This window comes from Aptenodytes forsteri, unplaced genomic scaffold (genome assembly GCF_000699145.1).
Source record: "Aptenodytes forsteri isolate BGI_AS27 unplaced genomic scaffold, ASM69914v1 Scaffold51, whole genome shotgun sequence".
Lineage (NCBI taxonomy): Eukaryota > Metazoa > Chordata > Aves > Sphenisciformes > Spheniscidae > Aptenodytes > Aptenodytes forsteri.
Genome location: NW_008795495.1, coordinates 1,727,611 through 1,750,832, shown reverse-complemented (window position 1 = coordinate 1,750,832; position 23,222 = coordinate 1,727,611).

Genomic DNA, 23,222 nt, shown 5'->3' with positions numbered 1-23,222 from the left:
GAGTGCATCTGCCCTGCCTCTCTTCATGTTTTGACTGAAACAATGGCGGAAAAAAACCCCAAACAAAAACATTCTGACCTTGGCCCCGTGTTTCTTGTTTTATGAATTGTGAACCCATGCAAGAACCAAAATTGTATCCATAACTTTGATTTTTAGGCAACTAGATATTTTTTTACTTTTTACAGTATGCATAAGCTGTGGAATTGACAGAGCAGTCTCTCATTTTACTCAGTCAAATGGAAGCCTTATTCATTCCCATGACGTGCTGTTGGCAGCTGCTAAAAGAGACATTATCACTTTGCCCTTTTAGTAGTTTGAGGTAAACTGGAGCTAGGGTATGGTATGGATTAGCAAAATATGTGGGATGAAATACAGCACTGCTCAACAAAAGGCTTTCTTCTAAACTCTCGGATGCTAGAAAAAGACTGTGACAAAGAGAGGGTGCGCCTGAAAGAGTTGCTGAACGCTTGAGTGGCAGCTCTCTGTATGACAAGTCTTGGGGGATTGGGTACTTAAATCTTAATTACAAAAAACAATCATCATCAGGTATTAAAACCCTATAGGGAAATTGAGAGACTCAGAGAAGAGAATCCCAATAGTGGGGATCTGCTCTACGCAAATTTAATTGACTCATATTACACAAATAAACCTGATAAATTAAAAAAAAAAATATCTCTAAGAGATTCTACTATAGACCAGATGCTATGAAAAAGATTGGGGGTGGGATTTTCAACCTGAAGAAACTCAGTGACTGCTTAATGAAGAGCCAAATGCCACAGCTGACCAACTTCTTTAGAACAATCTGTAATGCAGCTGAAAGCAGAAAATCTTTTAGATCACTAAATGTCAAGCATTTGCAAAACATACATTGATACAATTACATGTTATTTAGGGTTTGTCATGCTTCTATGAAGCAAGCATGTAATAAAAAACATTTTGAAGAAACCACATTGGTGGAAATGAAAGTGTCTTCAAAAAATGAAAGAGTGCTTTCTTGCAGAGGTGTAATAAAAAGAATGGATTATACTATCATTCCTTGGAACTGAAGAAGAGTGGCAGTCACTGTCAGTGATGGATTTTGTGGTAGCGGTGAGCAGGAGTGCAGAGCAGGACTCAATTTGGAGGAAATGATTTTCTAGTTAAACAGTGGCCAATTTTAGATTTTTCAGAAACAATAAGATAGTTCTGTCACACTCAATTCACTGTATAATTAACAATGGAAGTTTTTTTCTTTCATATTTATTAACCACTTCTGTTATTGTACATGACTGACCTAGCAGGAAAAATAAAGTTTATAGACTAATGACATCAAAAGTTCTGCTTAGACTATACTGCATTTGTTCTCTACTTTCTTTATTAAGCCTATTGGCAACAGTGATAGTCATAGTGACAAAAACACAGTTGGCCACTTCTTGATAGTCTTTGAAGAGAAAAATTTTCTAAATAAATTTCTACAGCATGGACAGCAATGGCACTGCGTGCTTCACATGTATCAAGTCACGGTTCAACTCTCTGCTTTCTCTAGTGACAAAGGCAGCTTAAGAGACTTCTCGGACTGTCCTGGCATTTCTGCTATGATTCACAGCTTCAGCTGAATTGACTGTTTGTCTGAGCGTGATGTAAACTGGACTAAGAATGATGAAAGTTATAAACAAAAGCAAACCTTCCTTAGGAATCCTCCCCTAAAAACTTAATTGAACACAGTTCTGAGGACTATAAATGGCTGTGTGGAACCAGGAACAAGCACATGAGGGTAGAAATCTTGTGGGCTGGCTTTGACATCAGAAAAATAATATGGCATGGAACTACATTCTCAGACTTTACTATTATATTAGCTTTTCTAAAGTCATTTTAGAAGGGGGTCAATCTGTCTCTGGAGATTTTTTTTTCTCTTTCCCCAAACAGAAGAAATTTAGATGAGAAGTTTAGACTAGATTGTTAACATTTGGACACCTAGAGGCAGGAATGATGAATGACTAATGCATGAACTTTGAAATACTCAGTATTTAATATATGCCATGTTTCCTTTAAAATATCGCCTGCTGTTGTCTCCCCACCCTTTTATGTAGATCACAGGCTTCAGGAACATGTGACTTCAGTTGTAGACTCTCTGTGTATAAAATTCCTTTTTAACTCAGTGGGAACTCAAATTGTGGAATCTGTCAGATCAAATCCTCTTTTCTCTGGAAATGGAAAAAGAAAGGCATGACTGAATATGGGGTAAGGTACTATACTATCAGTCCAACAAGGCTGCTGTTCTTGTCTCTAACATTTAGCTTGTTTAAAATGGCTATGATGCTTATAAATATAATAACATGAAAAATAAAAAAACCCCTCCATTCCTACCTCCAGATACCCAAATGCAAAAGCAACAAAAAAGTCAAACAAGTTTACACTAGGAAAAAAAAAAAAGTTGCTGACATTAGAGGCTGGAAAACTAAAGTTATTAAAAGGCCACCCACTGACACAAAGATTGTAAAAAAGTTGAAATTTCACTCTTCAGGGCATCTTTAACAACACATACTGACTGTTTACCAAAAATTAGAATGAACATGTCATGTATTATAAAGTATGTTTGGCCAAAGCTTGTAAACAATGGAATAAGTTTTGAAGAACACATAAACAAACCAAGTCCCTTTTTCAGTACACTTTGTTCTCTTTTTTGCAAAATGCAGAGGTAATTCTTGTACTGTAGTAATTACCTAGCCTTTTTTCATAGTATAAGCTTTCCTCATAAGCCTTTCCTTAAATTTACTTATGTGAAATTCTTGGAAACTTTCTATATATGTTTGTTAAATAAATTATTGTAGTTTTTCTCATAAAATCATTAGGGATTGGATAATGACTTTAGACATAGTTATGATCAATGAATTATTTTCTGCAAAACTGTCCTGTCAACTTTTAATAATAACCAATATGTGTGCTTTAACTGTCATGTGTTCTCCATCCGTGCAAAGGTAGCTCTGTAGTATTACTGGATGAAAGCTAAGTAAGAAAGCATAAGTGATATTTCTCTGAAAAACATATAAGCACAGGTTCATGACTCTACCATGCATTCCTTACTCTTACAAGTACTGCCCTGATAAATACTTATAGACGTGAATGTTCTCATTGTCTTTTCAAATCACAGTATCTCTGTATGCAGCTGACCACACTAAGGATTCTTAACGATCTAATTAAAAATTACCCTATTTAAGGGAATTCTTTCCTGTTGTGATTCACAGAAGAAATGGAAAATCAAAATTCTGATCTTGCTAAGTTAGATTACATAAGCATTAAAGTTGCTCAGAGGAGTGCATACTATGGAAATATGTCTAAGTCACCCTCTTGTTAGCTTGTTACGGTTCTGTCAGCCTGCTAAGAGGAGAGGAGTAAAAGTAAGAACAGTCCATAGCTCTTTGTCACTGTTAGCCAGGCTGTATATGGCACCTTCAACCTATTAATAAAAAGCTCTGCTAAGCACCTGATTGACCTCATAGTGCTGCCTCTTTGCTAATCCTGCTTGATAACATTTTTGATGGAAATCTTCCATCAAGAAATTCAGTTTCGGTGTGATCTAAATAATCTGCAGGGGGTTGTTAATTTAGAGGAATTTTTGCAATGCAAAATCAAAATATGATGCTTTGATCAGGCCAAAATGCTTCATTTTGACAGTTCCATTTTTATTTATTTCATAATGATGATGTATGTGTACATTACGTTTGATATTATGTTCCTAAAATCTAATACTGGTTATACTACTATAATATTAGAACTTCAGTTCAGATATAAAACTGTATGAATTAAAATGATAATGTTGAAAATAAATGCTTAACTGACTCAAACTAAAACAAAAATGTTGAGTTTCACTTCAGAAAAAAATATGTTTCTCATCTAACTAGAAGGAAATTGGAAGGAAAATGTTCTTCCAATATTAAAATTTTGCACAGAATGGAACTGTATAGTTTTTGATTCCTGCTAATCTTGATTACACCAGAATACTTCAGTACTTTGCTCAAACACGTTCTAGCATAATTGAGAAACTTTTAACAAAAATTCTACCATAGTTACATAGTCTGGTATGGCCATTCAACAGAAGAGAGAAGACTATATTACAGAGAGCCTTGCAGTATGTAGGGATGGGGCATGTTGAAAAATCCGGAGAAAGGCAAAGATGGAAATACTGATGCAAGGAACAGGAATATCATCTGAAGAATCCTTTTACAACTATTTGCAAAGCATCATTTCCTCTGTGCTTAGGATGGACAACATTACTTTTTAACATTATCCCAGCTCTGAATTTACCCAGGAGGAAGAATGCAATTTACTGAATCATCGTTAATGTAGTTTATAGCTGATTCTAATTCAAACATGGTTTTCAGCTTTGAAATTAACTGATAAAATGCTCCAAAGTGACTTTGAAAGAAAAACAGAATTGTTCTGGCATTGGATTTCCTTCTTTCTTAGAGCCTTTTTAACAATGAGAGTTATCAGGGAAGGGTTCTGTTCTGCAAACTTTTATTATCATTTTGTTTGTTTGTTTTGTTAACTCTAAAGGGTTTTTTTGGGGGAACTTGTTTAAAAAAAACTGTTTGCAGTCATAATTAAGAAAATGGTAAAACCTGCTGTCAATTAACTTAATTGATTTAAAAAGTTGAATGGCACCTGGAATGGAAGTATTTTGCCTGCAGCTGAGCTGAATACAAGAGCAATTTATTTTAATAATGAATGGTGGAGGAAAAATTGAACAGAAATGCTGTACAGGAAAGCCTTAGAGGGTTAAAATAAACATGCACAATGGTTGGTGCTAATGTTTCTGATAGTGGACTGAGATTTATTAAACCTTTTAACATTAGTGCAGTAGAATTAGTTTAAAAATAATTGGGCAAATACATTTTAGAGTAAAAGAGATCATCTTCCTTAGAACTGAGTCAAATTTAGTGGTGATGTGGAGAGTGGCAGTTTACACAGTAAGTGTCAGTTGATAATAAAACACTATTTAATACAGGAAAATAACCTAATTGACATAGATATGACATTTTGTGAGTGTGCAAATTATAAAGTGAATATAATTCGCTTGCCTTGAGACTATGGGGCTGTAGTCAAGTCAGTTCTTCAGTCGCCACAGCTTGCACAAATGATCTAAGATAATTGTGTTTTGAATATCTAGGGGCTCATGTGTCATTCAATTGTGACCAGAATATTGTGAGAGTTGTTTTTAACTGGAGGTGAATTAGAAGGAACATGTTTCTACGGATTACCCTAAATTTCTTCTAAATGTTGAACTAATGTAATTTGGACCTTTTTTCCTAACAACTTCATTGAGTAGCCATTTTGATCCAGTACCTATTATATTGCCTTTTTTTTTTTTCCTTCCCCAATTAAAAAACCCCTTAGGAAAAAAAAAAAAGAAAAGTTCAGTGTTCGGTTGCAATTTCAGGCTGATATTAATGTCGAAGAACCAGTTCATAAAGGAAGAATTTAAAATCAAATGAGGAAGACAACATTCATCCCAAGTAAGTTGTGATTGAATGTGGTCTCTGCTTTAAAAGGCTTCAAAGTCTTTTGAAATATTATGTTCCAAAAATGAAAAAGAGACTATGGATCAAGAGTTCAAGCTGATCACAACTTGTCTAAAAATGTAAAAAGGAAAGGAAATACTTGTGGTGAAGTGTTATGCAAAAGTAATTTAGTGGTGAAGTAAATGCTGTAGACACTTACTAATAGAAAATTTTCCTACATATTATGAAAGGTAAACAAGGAGTGAGCTCAATTAAAAACTGTATAGCAATACCCTAGAAGAACATGATCACTCTATTTCTCTGTTCCAGTACTCTGAAAGGCAAGTACCCGTGTTTTCAAATGTGCGGTATTATCTACAGACTTCTGCTTTAGTCAGTTGTGTCCTGATACACTATAAATACAGAATAATATGCTCTGAGGAAGACACTTGTGAAGCCAAATGTTGGGCATTCGGCACTTTTGAAATATATTAGTTCATTATATTCAGGTTGAGAAGCTTACTGTTAATATATTAGGAAGTCTTTAATGCAGACTTCACTGTGTTCTTGGTGAATTTGATGGTAATACAGTCATTCACTGAAATAAAAGCACATTTAACTACTAGTAACTGTCTCCAAAAAATGCAATGTATGGTTTTGAATGTTTTGGGCATTGCTTTACATTTTCCATGTGAATCACCCTTGTGGGTTTTAGAAAGTGAAAGGAGGAGTTCTTTACCGTAGCAAATAATGTCTTTTTACAATTTATTTCTATTCAGTTATTTGATCTGTTCATCCAAATCAAAATCCAGTGAGACTTTCTGACTATTAGATATTTCACCTGTTACTTAATGTTTTAAATATTTATTCAGGTATTTCCTTTCACAGTTAAGAAATTTTATCTCAGGCATCCAAAGCTGTAATATATTCAAGAGTAAAAAGCAAGCTAGTAATTTTTAAGAAATTGAATGATATTACTAAGGCAATTTGTCTTTCTTGAGTATAAAAGCAACACGTTTTGAATCTTTTAACAACACCAAATAGGCCCATTGTGAAAAATAGTTTAACCAAACCATATCTTAGTATAACAATGCAAAATGCACTGAGAGAAGGGAGAATTACCAGGCCAAATGGATTGGCTTAAACATTTTCGACACATGCCACAAGTTCACATAATCAGCCTGAGGCAGTAGGAAACTTAAAAGCTAGTCTGATAGTGTTTCTTACAAATATTCTTTGAATTTTATTACTTGTCTCCCACATGAGGCGTAATAGTTTCAATGTTCTAATTAGTGCTTGTGTATATTGCTATTACTTTGTCTCTTTAATCACATTATTAAGTCTGTTATGGAGATTCCTTATAGAATCACACTTTATAATAGTGTTTCTAATTTGAATATGTCCTTTTTTATGTTGTCTGAATCTGAAACATCATAAACTCTTTTTATGGGTCCTTTGATAGTAGTCACTTTCCTGTTTTATGCTTGATTAGAACATACAGTACTAAGTAATAAAGAAACTTCCTGAAGCTTTGGAGTTTTAGTACCAGAAAAGATTTCAACTTCCTCAGGCTTTTTTTTTCCTCTCTGACATTAGGTCAAATAAATATATCCCTTTCTCCATATTAAAGTATTAAGCAGGAAATATGTAAGAAAGAAAGCACTTCTGTTAAATTGTAATAGATTTTATACAATTTCAGAAACTGATTTTCAGTCTGCTTTCAAATAAGATATATAATAAGAAATTATCTAAAAACATAAAAGAATTCTGATAATTTTCACAAATTCAAAATATAGATGCATATAATTATAAACATAAATTTAATCTGTAAAATGATATTTAAATGCCAGTGAGAAGTAAGAAATAATACAGAAATCTCTCTCCCTCACTCTGTCTTTCTCTCACTCACCCTTTCTGAAGAGATAAACATGCCATCAAATTCAGGAAAAATTAGTTCAAGGGACTTCATTATAATATCTCTCCTTAGCTTGATACTGAATCTGATAAAATAGGAAATTAAGTGGGATTTTATAAAAAATACAGAAAATAAAACATTTGGTAAAATATAAAAGCAATTGTACAGATCAGAAATTGTAAAAGATATGCACAAATGATGGATTAAAATTATCTAAAAGACTTCATATGAGTGAACATGGTGAAATAAGGTAATTCTGGTTTACATAACAAGAAAAAGCTTTTAACAAGGTTTAAGTAAGCAATAGCCCCATTTGATGTCCTCATTGGAAGCCTCTGAAGTCATAGTGAAGTGGTTTCCATCTGCAGTGAGGTTTGGATCAGAACCTAATTGTCCATAAACTTCACAAGAACTTTACTATCAGCTCTTGTAAGCTCCCTTTGGCTCGGGAACATAAGGAAATTGGTGGAATTCAAAGAACAGCGTATGCGATAAAGGATTTATCAGTGGAGATTAAAACATTAAAAATATCTATTTTCTGAACAAATGATGAAGGCTGGGGATAGATGCAAGATAGATGCAAGAGTTTATACTTGCTGACAATCATCTGAAAATTAGAAAGAGTATTATAGCTTAGTTCAAAACTAAAATCTGATCAAAAGAAAATAATGGAAAATAATCCCCTCCATCAGATCTTCTGCATTCTGCAATTTCCTTCTCAAGTGAAGTAGAAACTGCTCATTACAAGAATTTTGTAAATATGCACAAAAATCCTTTTTCCAACACAGATGCAAACAGTAATTATTGGTAATTATTTATATGCAAGATCTAAATGACCAGGAGTTATTTTATGTCAAAATTATGCATATTGAAACTCCATGCCTTATTTCTATGGGAATTTCATAACTGCAATTTCATTGTCTGGTAACATTTAGTACTTACTGTATTTTTGTTAGTGTGTTTTTTGTTTTTAGTTGTTTTTTTTCTCTCTAGTACTATCAGTAGCATCACAATAAAAGTAAGTCAGGTGTCAGCAATTGCTTTCTTCCAGAGTTCAAACTTGGCGTAAAACTCACTACTTCCACCTCATCCTCTCACAAAGTAATTTTTTTGCCCTGACAGAACAAAAAAATGAAAAGACAATCTATCTTTAACAGTGCTTAGGAAAAGCTGACATTTTCAAGCATTCTTTTGGGATTTCCTTAGCTTTTTCTAAAATAGAAAAGCTTGGAAAACAAAAGAGGGTAAAACAGAGGAAGAATTGTTCTGAGGTTTCCCCTCTCTTTCTATCTGGTTTTTGAATGGCTTCTGAGGAAAACACTTATAAATTAAAATGAGACAGTCTTGCTCTGAAACTTTCTTTTGATTTTTTGTTTATTGGAAACCTGGAGTTTCATCTGGAGCATTTCAGATCAGCAGTTTTGTTGGAGTGAATATATACAAAACATTCCATGCTACATCCTCCTTTAGAATATTATACAAACGTCTTTGGGATTCTTTTGCTGTTATTCTAATGTAGAAACTTTAACAATGCCAATAAGGATCTAAGTGTGAGAAAAAAACCATCCTGAGATATAACCTACAAGGACTAAAGAATTAAATTTAATCCTTATGGGTTTTCTCAGGTGTGTTTGTGAGAAAGAAGTATGTTTATTAACCGTTTGGAAAGTGAAATTTATTCACACTTTTTGTTCTTTGTGTTGTAGTAAAGACAGTAGCTAAATGCTAAACTTGCAAGTTTCAAGAAATATGAGAGTTAAAGTATTTCAAGTATTTATATGAATTTTTTACTTTCTCTCAATACTGTCATGGTCATTTGATGGCCACTAAGTGTGGGTAGTCTTAGTCTAATTCCCCAGAACATAAACAGCACCATAACAATTGATGATAGTTGTCACTTTTTTTGATAATCTCAGTAGAGAGAAGTAGTGAATAAATAGAGGATCATTTAGCTTCTCTACTCAATAGAGGACAGTTCAGGAGTTGACTGAAAGCATGTTCATGCAAACTATTACTGCTTGTACTTTATTTGTTTTACAAATTTGAAGTAATTTCCTGGCTTATCAGTCCTGAGAGTCTCCTTATGAAAATTAGTGATCTTTAGAAGAATCAATATTTCTTATTTCTTATTTGGACCTGTTTGGAAGCCTAAGCACTCAAAGCTAATAGTTAGACATTCTCAGCTAGAATATACTTATGTCTGTCTATCTCAAAAAAGTGTCCATCTATCTCATCTGTTTCAGTTGTAAAGTTTCTCACTGTAATTCCATGTGGAATAGTTTCATTTGCATATACAACAGTAATTGTTTGAGCAAATTATATCATTGCTCAAAGTTCTTTAGCTGCGCTACTAGGATAAGGCATTTTATGATGTTACTTTGAAAAATAATTGTTATAGAAGTGGGACAGAGCTCTTAGTTTAGAAATTTTCTCTGACTCTGCACCATTCATATTGAATAGAAATATATTTGCCAGTTTCACATAGCTTTAGAATCTTTCACAGCTATTACTGTGTTTGTACAAGACAGAAAATCCTGATAAACTGTGAAGCCACTAGCATCTTATAATTCAACAACAGAAGTAGAAAGATTAACATGTGCATAAATAATCTGAAGTAAGAACACACTACACATAATGAGAAAGTAAAATATTTTTCAGTTTGTCTGTAAGAAAAAAGAGAAAAAGGGCAAAATGCTTCTTTAATGTGTAGCAGCTAAAAGGAAAGCTTCTGCTAAGACAAACTGACAATTTTGTGGCAAAAAAATTAACTATAATGAAAAAAAAACCCCAAATCCAAGCATTCAAATAGCCATGGAAATAAGCTACTGTCTTATGCTATCTAAGTATTTAAGATCTGTCTGCTTTCACATTGCAAATTATGATTAACTCAACAGGAAGTCACTTTACGGGGCTGCAGTGAAAGAGAAATCGTAATCAGATTCAGATATTATAAAACAAAGGAAAAAAAAGGAACTGTTTCAACAGTTGTACATATTCGGGGTTCAGTAAGTGCTGGGTTAAAGCAAGTGTAAAAACAAAAAGCTATCTGAGTAGCTATTTAGACTAAAATTTTAGAGAGTAAATTCAAGCCATGGTCTAGCTCCAAGTATAAACACCTGAATTTAAATAGCAACAGGTAAAGTAGGTGTCTAAGCTCCCATGACAGAAAGTAAAGATCTAGGTTTCAATTCACTAATTTAAACACAGACATCCAATCACAGTTGACATGTCTAGGATATTGAGGATATTCACACATGACCCAGAACAGTATATTTAACTTTCTGTTAAGGTATTGTCTTGGTTTAGATTAGGCAGATGACATTATGAGATCTAGGTATATGTATAAATATGTGATTGATACGAGGAATCAGGTTAAATGAAGTATTCCTTTAGTGAGCCTGCAACAAATAGTATCAGCTGGAAATTGAGTAATCACTGGGAGAAAAACATGCTAAAGAAACTAGAGGTTCTGCATGAAGTAGAGCTACCACCAGAACTATTTGAATGGCCTATAAGAAGATTTAGTCACTTACTTGTTCTATGCCTCCATGATATTCATGTGTGGAACACCAGAATGAAGAGTATAGTTCTGAAGACCATAATGGGCATCTCAGGATTTAAAATTTTAAATAATGGAAAACACCCAGTGAAAGAGTACTTATGCTGCAGCTATTTAGTTGTTGATTGTTAATAATTTTCCTTTGAAGAATCTGACAAATTCCAAATTTATCCAAACACGTTAGCTAAACACACTATTCTGCCTGCTGGAATAATATTTTTAACACTGTTACTCTGAGGGCAGATTTGTTTCCTTTGAGGACATTGGAAAAAATTCTGGATTGTTAAAAGAATATATAAGTTCCTGTCACCATGTATGTGACCGCTAAGAAATGTTATTCAGACACGGCAGCTCATAGGGCATCTCTCTAATACCGGTAAGTGACAGAAATGAAATCGTTCCTGTTGTGGCTAGTAATCACGTTTTCCAAACAGCAGATCAATTTGTTGTAATATCCCTATGAATAAAGGACTGATGCACTGGATCTATCTGTGTATTTAAAGTTAGTTCATTCAGTTGATTGATTTTGTTAGGTTGGGGTTTTTTGTTGTTTGGGTTTTTTTTGTTTGTTTGTTTGTAAGCAATCCTTTGTTTCAACCTCCACCAAAGTGTAAATTCGGGTTAAGGAATGCAGTTAGGAAAAAAAAACCTGTAGATACTGTCTGCAGCAGCTAGTATGCAACAGAGATAGAAATCAAAGTGTGAGAAAGTCCAGGCAATGAAAGATCTAGACAATGACCAGACAAAAATAAATCAAAGGAAAGCAAAGAAAGGAAGAAATGGGAGCGGTTCTTCCAAAAGTAACATATACTCCAAGAATAATGGAGAGCTTGGAAGCTATAATCAAAATGATGTAAAGATTGTGCTTACACTTCCAGTAAGCCTGTTTTCACACTGGATTCAATTGGCATGTCAGATAGCAGCAGAAAAGAAGCTCTGAAGGGTGGTCTTATTAAACAGTTCATGTTAGCTGAAATGTACCTTTGGTGTGACATAATGTAATGGTTCTTCTATCATTATGTTCTACTGACATCTGCACTTTTTTGTCTTCAAGAAACAGATGGACTTGTCTGCGGTACGTGAGCTGAATTACTGATAATCTAGATTGAACAGTAATTTCATATCAAAAAGAATTAACAGCCTGGAAAAGCAGCTGAGTCTGGCAGACTATTTAGGTCCTAGAAATTGCAACAGTGATAAAACTTCTAATTTCAAACTTATAAAACTTTGGGAGGGTGAAAGGAAAGTTGTATGAACTTCACTTTTATACAGACTGCACTTACATCCTTAGGTTAAAGGTGTACCTTAGAATTCAATTTAAATATAGATTTAAGTATGTCTTTTTTTTACACTGCTCTCAGTAGAACTAGAAGGAAGCTAAGTCATCTGCTTGCTGGAGCTGTCACTTGCAGCGTTCTAATAAGTCCTTTGATCGCTATTAAGAAGTATTAAAATATTTCTCAATCAGTCTAATTTCTTTCCCATTCATTATATCAAAAAGAGGGCTTTTGGAGGGCCATTTTGACTGATTACCTGCAGAAATGAGTTAGCAAGGTGAAACAATTTGTAACAATCAGGTCATGCATTTAACCAAATATCCTTAGTCCCATTCATCACAGAATAAAATTATGATACTGTACCTTTAATGAATTGAAAAATCATATTGTTCTTGATTGCTTTGGTCTGCTAGAGCATTATATAAGTTTAGTATTAGCATAGAAACATCCCTCAAACAAAATTAATTAAAGAAGAAACTATGAAATCTCAGGCTGGAGCAGAAGCAGGCTGGAAATAGTAAAGCTTTTGCAAGAAGCTGGTGAAAGTACAAGTCAGGGAGTAAACATTAGGCTAGAACAAAAGCAAACAAGAGCTTGAGCAACCATTTTATTGTGGCCATAGCCTAGGTTTACATGCTAGTGTAGATATCCAGTTGTTTGAAGTCTCAGGGAAGTTGCTCCTTCAGGGAAGTTACTGGGGCATGATGAGGTTACTAGGCAGTAGAAGAGACCAGAAGTAACTCCTTTAGCTCTTTGGGTGAAACAAATGAAGTAACAGTGAATGTGCCTGGAATAGTTATACTTTCTTGAGATAAGTGACAGAGGGTGATACATTTCTCTATGCTCTAAAGTACATAGGACTCATTCAAGCTACCAAACTTGTATGTATTGGGAAAAAAAAAAATACAAAAATAATTTAAAAAAGCTTAATGGTTAAGCTTTAACCTATATCTTAATATAATTTAATGGATAGTGAGATGAGATTAATCTCACCTTACCTCAAAAATTCAGCTCTCAGCTAATCGGATAAATAGCCTATAATATTTTTAAAGCTGGTGGACAAAAAGAAGTGCTAGCAAAAAACAGTTCTTAAAGTAAATTGTTAAAGCAGGTTATATGAGCTATACTCTAAAGGTGCCTCTGGGTTTTCTGTGAACACAGAAATAGCTCCATGAAAAAATTACTCCACCTACTATGGGAGTAAGAGAAATTGTTGTTTTACCAAACCCAATTGTAATTAGAAATTTCTTCCCCTATATCTCATCAGATAGAAAAATACTTTCTAAAACTGTCTTCAAAATACCTCTTCTAATTCTCTGTTTCAATCAGTATTTCACTATATTTTATTTCAGTGAGCATATATTGCAACTGAATGTTTGACAGCATCTGACATTAGCACTGAATTAAAAACACAAATAACATAAAGCATTCAGTGCTTCTCACATAAGAAACATTAATTCTAGATTCCATATCAATTTAGCTATCATGGTTCCCAGGTCAATTTATTTTCATATCCTGGATTCATCATGACTGGGGAATGGATCTGTTGCCTTACCCCTTTTAGATTAAATACATTTAATTTTAGTCAAGCGAGCAAAAGCCACACAATTATTAAGGAGCTGATCTTTAACTGCAGCAGAGAAGGAGTGAAAACTCAGCTCAGGAGAAGAGTGGCTGTGGTATAGCACTTGTTTCTTGGACATTTGCATAATCTGGAATGAATTCAGCCATTACTCCTCTTTTGACTACAGAAACAGCATTCAGCATTGGTTGTCCTGTTGACAGCTCTGCTTAGGAATGGAGAGTGGCGGGGGATGGCTGTCATACTGAATAATCCTGTTATTACTAACAGCTGAACTATGTCTCCTGTGTACCCCTTATTCCCTCTGGCAACAGAGATATCTGGGAGTAACTCAGTGGAGACAGGGGTCAGTAGAAGGGGTCAGAAGTGCGGGTATACCTCCCAGATACACAGCCTTCCAAATATATTTAGGAGACATGCTTACTACTAGTTCTTGAAATTGTGACGTTAACATGTCCTGAAGTGCGAATGCAGACTTCACCGTTACAAGACAACTTGCACAGGATTTATTTAGCATTATAGTTTATGCAATTAAATTGGATTTATCTAACATTTAGACATCACAATGCCTCTTTGACTAGGGAATAAGTCACTCAGACAGCCAAGATATAGCTGACCAAGGCATGGGCCAGACCTTGGGAGATTCTAGAAGCAGTGGCTTTTTTGCAAGTATTTCTTCATTACAGCAGCCATGATTTGGCCATGAGGATTTATTTATATAACTTTTGTTTGTGTGTTCACTTTATTGAACATGTAAAACATTGGATTAATCCATAACAGGGCTAAATTATTAGAACATGAGCTAGCCACAGAGGTTAATGAAAATATAATTAGTACTGCTTGTGCTACATGCAGTTGAAAAGAGGGTCATAAATCCTATTAATCCTTCTTAGTTTGGGAATTATTGACCTGAAAGACCATAATGGGTATGGTCTATAGTGTCAGTGAAGTTGAAGTGCAAGCAGACGATATGTTATTGATCTTCATTCATTTGATTAATTTTGAATATGGGGAGGGGAAAACCGAAGTAGTTTTACATCATCGTGATGCAGCATAAGCAAAGGAAGCGGTGAACAACAAATGTTTAGTATTCATTCTGTAGTGCCACGTGATACATAAATAGAGCTGTAGCTAAATATCATGCATATTATTCAGACAGATATTCATAGTTAAGATATTTTATGCACTTCTATAGTGTAATGTAAAGGTAGTAATACCTTTATAATAACTTGCCTCATCCAAAAAAGAAAAAAATAAAACAAAAACCACAAATCCCAGTATTCCATGTCTTGAGATATGAGTCTGCTAGGTATATCTAAAGACATTTGCCATAACTAGTTATGGGATTAGAAATGGAAAAAAAGTAATGCTTAGCTAAAAAAAGGTCCAAATAAAAAAGAAAAGTTGTAAATCAAAATAAAAATAAAAAAACCACAAGACACAAACAATACAGCTCTGTCTTTAATTAAAGTACACATGAATTAATAGTTAAATATATTAGTGCTTGCAGGCTTCCTGCATGCCTAATTCACAGCTAAAGAGTATTAAGGCCTCGCTATTTAGACTTCTGCCAACTGCTTGCACCTATTTCTATTTTTGATTATTTGTTAAGAATTGTCTCCTGTAGAGTTCACTAGCAGTTAATCTGAGAAAGCTAATACATTGTAAAGGTTAATCTAGGCACAACACTAGTATTTGTTTAGAACAATTTTAAAAACAAGTAAGTGTAACTGAAAATAATTTTTTTGAGTTCACACTCTTTTTACAAGTGTTCTAGGCAGCAGTGATTCTCTTTAGTTCATTCCTGGACACAAGAAAAATAATGCTAACATGAAGCAATGACCCCCTTTGGAATTCCATGCCTGTTTTAGAGGCTTCCAGATTTGCTTGGGCCAACTTTTCTAGCTATTGTACCCAATTTATGAAATTTTGTTCCACTCCTAGAAACAGACAGTTGTCTCATAATCCCCCAAAACATCAGCTAGGTTATTAAGAAAGATATCAAAAATCATGAAGTCATTAATGGATTTACGGGAGTTATGTTAAGAAATGCATTAGATAACACATTCAACTAATACATTGAAATACTAGTGTGGATTGGATTTGTGCCTTTAAGGGTATTTGCTTGTTGTGGTTCAGCCCTAGGGAGGAGTAAATAGTTAGTGAATAAAATCATCCCTATGAAATTTAATAAAGGTTAAATATATCCCCAGATAGTAGTAAAGTGTTAAGTTAAAAGTTAATGCCTTGCTGTATTGCACTGCTCAGTAGGACAAGAGCAGTGCTATGGTATGACAAACTGCGGCAAGATAGAGCACCGTACACATTATAAACCACTCCCTTTCGCAGACCCCTATTCTTCAATGCTTTGCTTGGAGTCCGTAATGACATAATAACTTAAATCATTATCTTTCACATGCACATCATGTCAAATTGATATGATGAATAAGAAAAATGCATCCATTCCTTTCCATACCTGCTCCCTCACTGTAGATGAGAATGTACATTCTAGTAAACCAACTAGAAATTGGTCTGTGTAATTTAAAATAAAGCTTAAAAAATTTCTTTTGTTATGAAGTATGTGTTTTACCTTCTTGTAATGGTAAGCAATAGACAAGACTTGACTCTGGTAGGCGTTCTGCACAAAGAGTCTTGGTTGACTGGATAGGAACAAACGTTCTACATGGAGTTTTTGAGGAATGGACATCATCTCTACTGGGGAAAATTGGATGGTCTTAATTTGCAAAAATCATTAATTGGTGCTTTGGTTCTTGACCCTCCAGCTCATCCCTTAAAGAAAAATGATGCTCAGTCATATTTAAAAGCTGGACTCTTTTTCAGCCAAAAATTGCAATCTGCTACTGGTCACTTAAAAAAAGAAGAAAGTTAGTGTGCCTTTAAGGTACTAAAAATAAACAAATTCATCAAATAGAAAGATAAAAGTGTTGAGGGAGGGAAGAATACAAAATATTCAAAAATATCATGAGAGAAAATTTAGGCCATTACCTTGGAGCTTTGTGTGAGCTCCACTCATCCCAGCAAAGTTCCAAGGGAGCAGAAGACCTGCACGTATGAATGCAGCTGCAGGATTGGGCCTTTCTGCTGGGAAGTTTGCCTTCATTCCTACTGTAGTTCAGCACAGTCCTACCATGTTTAAAGAAAGTGACATTGGTAAGACATAGAAAAAAGAAAGCTATGAACCTGGCAGAACCTGGCGTAATGCTTGTCAAACACAAAACTCTAATCTAACTTAAACTAGTTCCCAGTGTAAAATCAGTGTGAGCTTAAAAACACTTTAGAGTAAGAAAAACAAGTGTTATTTTTTAAAAATTCTAATAGAATTAGGTGTTTCTAATTCCTCTTTTTTTTTCTATTTTTCATTCTAATTCTGATAGTAAAGTTGTGAAAATTATCTTCCAAAAGAGAATTGAATATTCAATATCTCTGTCACCTTAAGCAGTCTTTTCTCTAACAAATGATAATAATACTTTTCATCCCTATGTATTATAAACTTATGATTCTCTTATTGCCTGGATAATATGCTTAAAAAAAAAAAAAGGAAATTAATTCACTAAGAACTGAAGTTTATGCCTGAGTGGGCTTCTAAAATTTTGAAGACAACTTTAATGGTCTTGTTAAATGATCTCTGCCCAAAATAGATCCTAGGTGAGTTCACAATATTTCACTTTGTCAGAGAACAGTTTCAATAGATAATAAAATATAATTAACTCTTTTAACAAAAATTATGCTAAGATCCACTTTACAATACAGGTGGTTTAAGATTTCTGAAAAAATTGTCTTCGTAAAATAGAGGGTGGGCATCATTCTAAATTCTGGCAAGGTTTGAGGGTTTGAATGCTAGTGCAAAATTTTTTTTTCCTTAAAATATTGACCTCTTCATCTTGTTCCAGCACCTGTTTTTAGAAGTCTGGAAGAATGTGACCTTCTATACATTCTGTGGTACTGTGGGATCAAATTCTGTGGCAGAGTTTGTGGTCTAAGTTCCACATGTTATGTTAATTCACAATATTTCCATTCTTCCTCATTTTTATTTCTCCATGTAGACACATACATTGGTCTAATTTATACCACAAATATTTACCAATACCCAACTACCCAGTTTCAACAATCGCTAATTTTTATGATGGTTCTGTCACATTTTGCAGGGAGCACAAATCCAAATGGCTTTATAGGTATAATACTATCTGTGTCTTGTAGTACAGAATGTCATTTCCTTGTCTCATACATGTCACTGAAAGGACATATATTCAAAGTAACTCTAACAATCATTTAAATAAGTTGAGATTCTGGACTACAATCTTACAGCAGTGGATATAGTCTGTAACAGATTCTGAAATCATGGATTAAAGGAGGGCTTTAAGGGGTGGGTGTTCTCCTTGCTTAATCTAAGATGTGGGATTCAGGTCAAGATTCATATACCCAGATGTAAGAATAACTCACATTCTTACAATTTATAAGTTGAGGAGCTTCATTCAGATGCACAGACCTAGTTGTCTGGTATAATTTGAGATGACCTAGGCTATCCAACATACCAGTGTGGAGCTGGCAGGTATGATAAGACAACTAAGAATGATTCGTGCCCCTCTCTGAGTGGTAGCTGGAGGCAGAAGGACACCTTTAGTGTCTATAGGCAAACAAACTGATCTCCACTAGGTTGCAATGGGAACTTAGGCATTTAATTCACATATTGAAACCTGCACTGTAGACATAGAGGGTGGGTTTCAGCTGCCTAAACAGAGGCATCTGATGCTATGGGAGATACCCAGACATAGATGAGGTATGCATACAGGGCTGACACATATGACACAAGAGCTATGGGAGATGTGTTCCCTTCTGAGAGGCAGCTGGATCCTAGGAAGGATGTATTATGTCATCTCCACAGGCACTAGATGGTAAGTTTAATGAACTGAATTGATCCATAATTCTCATCACCTGAAGTGGAAGCTTAGATACCTATCTCATACACATGCACATAGCTCAGTCTAGTTGCCTACATTCTAGAGCTGATTGAATTCCCTAAAAAGGTGATCTTGTGTTATAGGATGTTGCCTGTCTCTAGCTGCCACTCAGAGGTTTGTGTGGATCACCCCTAGATGTTATGTCCTATCTGCTAGCTCCTGACATATTTATAAATGGCACTGTACAGACATTTTTAGGTAACTGAGTGAAGACTCATAGATTGTGTTTTGGCTTTAGAGGATTTCAGTATTACAAAAATCTGGACCCAACTTTTTCTCCTGACAAATATTTACAGCTATCTGAAAGCTCTGAGGTAAATTTATTAATCATTAGGCATCTCCATTGCCAACCACATCCTGCAAGCGGGATTTCCTGTCATCTTTACATCTGGAACTCCATCCAAGTGTTGAGTCACCACTGATGAGTCAATAGTAGTTTATTCTTATAGACATAACATAGAAGAGGCAACTGTGAACAGAGACAAACACTGCAGTATATGGAAACTGATATATACAATGCCCAAGCAGCTAGATACAGAATTCTATTATTTCCCTATACTCATTACAGGAACTTTCAGCTTTCTGAGCTTGGAGGAAGGTAAGTAAACAGCTGGTAATTAGTATTGTGCGTTGTTGTGGATTTATTTCCAGTCATGGGTTGGTTGTTTTTTTTTTTTCCTTATTTTAAATCAAGTGCATTGTAAACTAAATACTCATTCTGAAAGAGATCTTGTAAGTAATCTATGGAGTGGTTATATACACATACGTACACAGACACAACACACATGCACATATATATAAGCTAAATATAGGCATATGTGAAATAAATGTGTACATATATGAGATATATGTAATGTAATGTAATGACATGTTACAACGCACAGGTCACTTATTGCTAACAGACTCTATGAAGGGTAATTATGGTATGCTTTGTGTAATCCCCACATTTAATAATGTGTTGGATAAAGACAGACGATAATTGAGAGCTGAGGGGAAGTGTTAATTTTCCTTGGTTAAACTTAAGGTTTCACTGGCTGCTGAACAGGACTGCAAGTTGCAACCTAAACATATTTTGTTCTTAGCCTGTACTAAATGCCTGAGCAGGCAATTTTGTGTGTATATAGTTTTCTCAATAGTGTTAGATAAAAGTTTACCCAGCCTACGTAGAATCCTCAAAAGACTGATCAGCAGATTCTGCAGTCACTTCTTTCTCAATACATTATGCAAACTTTTTGGAGATTAGTTTCTTCCCAAATAGCAGTGAGATGTTGTTTCATTAAAACAAGTTAACGAATTACTGAAGCAGCATTTTGTGGGCAAAGTTCGAGAAGGCTTTTTTCATGCTATTAGTGATTACAGACTAATATCTAAAGTAGCTTCTCAGTTATGAAATGCTGACTTTCTGCATCTCTTTCACAATCTATTGAAATAATACAGATCTAAGTCACAGAAATTTCACCCACATGGAAACATTTCCAGAAAGTGGAAATGAGTTTCAACTATGCTCTGAACATAGGAAATAGAGGCCTAAACCCTAAACGTATTCAATTTTTCAGGTTTAACTCCAGGCAATACTAGAAAATACAGGTTTATGTTCAGTCCTCATCATTCAGAATAGAACAGAATATTTGTACTCACCCATTCTTATAATATTCCATTCAATTATCTCTCTTTTTTTTTCTGGCAGTCTGATATTGTATGTTTCTTTAGCTATCGAAACTATGCTACTCACTATTACTGAGGAGCCTAATCTGTGTTTAGGTCTTCGAAATGAAATAATTAAAACTAAAGTTATGCCATGAGCTGATTCTAAAGGCTGATTGCACCCAGGGATGCAAAGAATGCAAGATAGAAGTAGATACTACTTAGAATCCCCTGATCCTCCTCATCTCCAGTTGATTTAATACATCAATGTTTGGGCTCTCCAGAGAGAATGGACTGTAAATTTTTGGTGTTAGGATGAGATTTAGCTTGAAGCACAGACTACATGTTGTGGAAGATCGAGACTTTATCATCTTGCCGTGCTCCAGCAGGCTGCTTTTAATTTTAAGGACCAATTGCATCCCAATTTTTGTTAGTTCAAAATGCTCCTGTTTGTCCTAGTATCTTATTTATCCTACACACCAGACTTTTTATCTGTCCACTGTTAAATAATTGCATCAACTGGCTTTTATCTTCTAACTCCAGAGATAAGAAAGAACACTTATTCACTTTTAATTATAAGCAAACCTTCATCCTTTCTGTAATTGTCAGTTAGAAAGTACCATAACCACGCATTACCAGAAACCAAGTATTACATTAAATATACATCAGACAGATAAAATGTAGTTTTTAAGCTTCTAGAATCTACAGCAGTTTGGATTATGTTTTGCTATAACATGTAGAGCACACACTTGCAGTTGGCAATTTACCTGGAAAATATTTGGAGAAATATAACAGCTTTCAACTAACTAGTTACTCATATAAGCAATATAAAACATATCAACATATATGATTATTGAGAAAGAACAAGGTGCTTAAAAAAATAAAAATATACTTGCAGTGGTAAATTCTGTTAGAATTAAGTATATCTCTTTTAATTTAGCCTTTAATTCAACTGGAATTTGAAGAGTAATGTCACAAGTTTATGCATGTCCCAGGATGAGTTTTCATAGGACCTGGCATGAACAAAGTTTAGAGAACACCACTGCAGGTTTCAGTGTGCTGATGCAGAGCTGCAGTTTAGAGCAGTAGCAAGGTCATTAAGGGTTATTCGTCAATCTTCCCTAATGAGCTGCTCAGCCTTTTCAGCATTCATGTGTGTTGTTGCTGACACAGGTCTCCCAGATCATGGTTTGTCACAATTGCTAGTCTCACCTGACTTGAAATGTTTCAACCATCTGTACACATTTCTCAGTTTCATGGCTTCAACCTTGTACAGTTTGCATATTCTTATGAGTCTCTTCACTGCCTGAACTTTCACTTTGCAAAACCTTCCTTACACATAGCTATATATGGTGCCAGTACCGCCTCTTACAATGTTCAGTTCACTAGCGTTCAAACGACTACTTTAGAAACCCTCAAAAGCTGAGAAGATATGGATGCAGAATCCTGAAAAAAACTTAACTCTAAACACATTGAGAAGATATTTTTTCCTCATTTTAATGTTAAAAGGTTTATGACACTCAAGAAATTTTAATAGATCTGTTTGCAGTTTGTGGTAATAATAGAGCTATTACCTAAGAATTTCTGGAAAATCTATTGATTTCTGAATTTCTGTATCCTTCAGCTGCAGATGATGGAAGCTGAAAAAATATACTCAAATGTGACACTATACATTTGCCATCTTCTTGTGTTCTTCTTTCAACCTTTGCTCTTGGGTATAGTCAGAGACATGACTCTGAGCTAAGTGACCCATGATTAGACTTGGTGCAGTTGTTGCATATTTACCATGTTCCTATAAATGTATTTTATGGGAATTGACCATCACAACCACTCTGAATTAAAATTAATATGAAAAAGAAACACATACAAAGTTGTTAGTTGTCTTTTTTGGATGGGGAAAAGAATCAAGAGGTTCTTAGAAACCAAGTAAAAGAAAATATGGAAAATAGTCCTGGAACCAGATAAACTGAAATTAAATAGTTTAATGAAAAAAGCCACAATAAATAAACAAATAAATAAATAAAACAAAACCAAACAAAAATGCCCCAACTGTTGGCTTGAGAAGAAAAAAATATATTGAAGAGAAAGAATTCTGGATCTTGATTTTTTTCAGATTGGCACTCAAAGAGACGGTAAGAGAGAGAGGAGGGAGAAAACATCTAAAGGATACTGGAGATGTCGAGAGGAGCTGATGTTACATATACACCTCAGCTCATACGTTTCCTTTTTTTTTTCTTTACTGTTGGTGGTATATATGACGACAAACATAATTTTAACTTGATTAGTGAAAATGGAACAGATTTTCAATTTCCCTGGTGAAATGCATTATTGATTAAAAAAAAAAAGGAAAAAAAAAAGAACTTAAATCCCAACATTCTTCATCCAACTCCAACTGTTAAAAGCCTGTGACCAGAGAACCAGAAATGCAGATATTTGTATATGCTTCCACGACTGTATACTGGTTTTATTTGTATGCATTCTTTTAATAGTATAATCCAAATGCATTTTACTTGACAAGTTTTTATGCAGCTCTTACAGCACATTTTTCTACCACATGTTGGAACATTTGTGCAAAAAAAAAAATCCCATCTTTATGTTTGAAATTTATGGGAACACAATTAAAATGAGAGGGGTCCAAAGGTATCAAGATAATTACATTTTTCTAATCTTACTAAACAAGATAAATTACCTGCAGGCCCTCTTATAAAAGATGAAATCTTCATAATAAGTGAATTAATCAAGCAGCAGCTTGCTACTGCATTTGCTTTTATAACAATGATTCAAAG